This window comes from Ornithorhynchus anatinus, chromosome 9, assembly GCF_004115215.2.
Source record: "Ornithorhynchus anatinus isolate Pmale09 chromosome 9, mOrnAna1.pri.v4, whole genome shotgun sequence".
Taxonomy (NCBI): domain Eukaryota; kingdom Metazoa; phylum Chordata; class Mammalia; order Monotremata; family Ornithorhynchidae; genus Ornithorhynchus; species Ornithorhynchus anatinus.
In genome coordinates this window covers 22,903,464-22,906,820 of record NC_041736.1, presented here as the reverse complement: position 1 = coordinate 22,906,820, position 3,357 = coordinate 22,903,464, and the positions used below count along the sequence as shown (strand labels likewise).

General features: G+C 45.0%; 1 non-coding gene across 1 annotated transcript; it reads left to right on the top strand.

Annotated features, from left to right (window-relative positions):
- The first annotated feature begins 383 nt into the window (after positions 1 to 383).
- Positions 384 to 521, top strand: LOC114814376. Its single transcript, XR_003762174.1, has one exon. It is a non-coding gene; the product is annotated as a small nucleolar RNA SNORA7 (small nucleolar RNA).
- The last annotated feature ends 2,836 nt before the right edge of the window (positions 522 to 3,357 follow it).

Genomic DNA, 3,357 nt, shown 5'->3' with positions numbered 1-3,357 from the left:
CATTTCACTTTATATTGTTATTTAGAATAAGATTTCTCCCTTCTCTTATTTGATCTTAATCTCACCACCTCTCGTGGTCTCAGACTCATCTGCCTTCAACAAGCATTCTTCTCCTTGAATGTAGTTCATTTTTTCTTCTTCATTTCTCATCCCTTCTCCATGAGGATGAAGACGATGTCAGAAGGTCAAAAAAAAAAAGTAACACCTCTACCAAATCAGTGAAAATATGTGTGTAACTCCCAGACAGCCACTTTCAAAACGTCTCACAATGAGGTCTGTCCTAGATGGTTTATTCTAGTAGGAACTGCCTTCCAACTTGGACTGTGAGCTCACGTAGGATAAGGACTGTGTCCAACCTGATAAACCTGTGTCTACCCCAGTATTTCCTCTCAGGGTCGCATCTGGAGAGTTGCCAGTCCTCCACCAGTCTTGGCTACTGGAGGGAGAGTGAAGCAGAGGCCTACCCATTCCATTCCTAGCTTGGCCAGTGGCTAGCGAGTGGCAGGCCATCTGCTACAAATCAAAACTCTCCTGTGCTGGGCAGCAGGCGGCACGGGAGAGAGTCGAGGGCAGAGACTGGTTTACTGCATGGAAGGAGGCAATGTTAAACCACTTCTGGATTTTTACCAAGAAAATTCTACGGATACACTACCAGAAAGATTGCAGATGGAAGCCGGGCGTCCCGGGAGGGATGTGTCTATGACAGCACTATGGCTCGGACAACTCAACATAAGACGACAACAACCCCAACATTTAGAACACTTCCTGATGATTAGTAAGGGCTTAACAAATACTGTTTGAAAAAACAAAAACATAAAACTTTCAGTGGACTTTGATGGGTTTTTTTTTTTTTTACAACTATATACTGAGTTTACGGCACCTAAAAACATGTCTTCCTTCTACTTAGACTGTGAGCTCCTTGAGGGACAGGGTCTGTGGCCAATCTAATTATCTGATATAATAATAATAATAATGTTGCTATTTGTTAAGCGCTTACTATGTGCAGAGCACTGCTCTAAGCGCTGGGGGAGATACAGGGTCATCAGGTCGTCCCACGTGAGGCTCACAGTTAATCCCCATTTTACAGATGAGGTAACAGGCACAGAGAAGTGAAGTGACTTGCCCACAGTCACACAGCTGACAAGTGGCAAAGCAGGGAGTCGAACTCATGACCTCTGACTCCGAAGCCCAGGCTCTTTCCACTGAGCCACGCTGCTATCTACCCTAACATTTGCTACAGTGCTTGGGACATAGTGAATGCTTAAACACAATATTAGGATTTATCTGCAGCAACAGTACTGAATCATCTGTGTGACTGTGGGCAAGTCAGTTCACTTCTCTGTGCCTCAGTTACCTCATCTGTAAAATGGGGATGAAGACTATGAGCCTCATGTGGGACAACCTGATTCCCCTATATCTACCCCAGCGCTTAGAACAGTGCTCTGCACATAGTAAGCGCTTAACAAATACCAACATTATTATTATCACCTACTTTTTTCCAGGCATCTGCTAATTCTGTTGCATTATACTCTCCCAAGTGCTCAGTACAGTGCTTGGCATGTAGTAAGCACTCAAATACCACTGATTGATTTGGTTAGAGCACATGTAAACAACTTCTGCCCTCAAGGGAGTTTCCAGTGGAAACGGACACAGAGTGCTAGAAATGAAACAATCATATTTGAGGGCTTAGTGTGTGCAGAGCACTCTGCTAAGCGCTTGGGCGAGTACAACGGAGTTGGTAGATACGTTCCCTGCCCACGACAAGCTTACAGTCCAGAGGGCAAAGAGCCTAAGGGATTAGATACAAATGAAGCAAACACTGTTCTAAGAAGGCATATGGAGTATCATTGCTAAGAAGGTGGGTGTGAGTTTAAGTAAATTCTTAGGTGGGCTGGTACAGCTGAAGTGGTATATGGAGAAGATGAATGATAAATGATTGAATAATCAGGAAGACTTCACGTAGAAGATGTGATCAATTCATCAATCGTAATTATTGAGCACTTCCCGTGTGCCGAGCACCTCGCTAAGTGAAGCAGCGGGGCTTAGTGGAAAGAGCACGGACTTGCGAGTCAAAAATCGTGGGTTCTAATCCCGGCTCCCCCACTCATCAACTGTGTGACTTTGGGCAAGTCGCTTAACTTCTCTGTGGCTCAGTTACCTCATTTGTAAAATGGGGATTAAGACTGTGAGCCCCACGTGGGACAACCTGTTTACCTTGTATCTATCCCAGGGCTTAGAACAGTGCTCGGCAGATATTAAGCGCTTATCGAATATCATCATTATTATTTTAACAACTAAGCTCTTGGGAGGTTAGTTTAGAAGCAGTGTGCCTAGTGGATAGAGCACAGGACTGGAGTCAGAAGGACCTGGGTTCTAATCCCAGCTCTGCCACTTGGCTGCTGTGTGACCTTGGGCAAGGCCCCTCGATTCTCTGTGACTCAGTTACCTCATCTGTAAAAATGGGGATTGAGACTGTGAACCTCAGGAGGGGCATGGACCCTGTCCAATATGGTTAGCTTGTATTTACCCCAGCTCTTAGAACAATGCCTGTCCCATAGTAAGTGCTTTACAAATATTAAAAAAAAAAAAGTCACGAAGAAGGGGTGAACTACTGTGGTCGATTTGCTCTGAAGGGAGGAAGGAATTTCATATTGTTAGGATGAGTGCCCCTCGGAGCAGACCTACAATGCAGCACACTGGAGGGTGAATTCTTTTTTTTTTAATTGCTCAAGACACTAATAACAATTTTGGTACTTGTTAAGGGCCTACTATGTGCCAAGCACTATTCTAAGCTCTGGAGTAGAGACAAGTTAGTCAGGTTGGACACAGTCCCTGACAAAATTAAGACAAAGTAAATGTTCTTTATTTTCAGTGGCCCAGACTGCACTGATGTCTGCAGTTCTAGCTGAGAATCTCCCCTCCCCGCCTCAGTTTCCCTCTGGGTGTTGGATGCACTGACCAAGGAAGTGTCCCATGGAGTAGCGTTTATGTGCAGAGGGTTTTCGTGGGCTCTTGGCTCTGTTTTCAAGCTCCTTGTGGGCAGAGAATGTGACTCCCAACTCTGTTGTAATTTACTCTCCCAAGTGCTTAGTACAGTGGTCCACACACAATCCACTGTATTTATTGAGCACTTACTGTGTGCAAAGCACTGAACTAAGTGCTTGGAACAGTACAATATAACAGACACTTTCCCTGCCCTCCGGAAGCTTACAGTCTGGAGGGGTAAGCACTCGGTGGTTACCATCGATCGGTCACGTGTCAGAAAGCTCACTCAAAGCCAGTTCTTATTCTCCCCAATCCAAGTGCCAGAGCCAGACTCTGCCAGTAAGTCCAACTGAACAAAAATAAAAAGTAGAA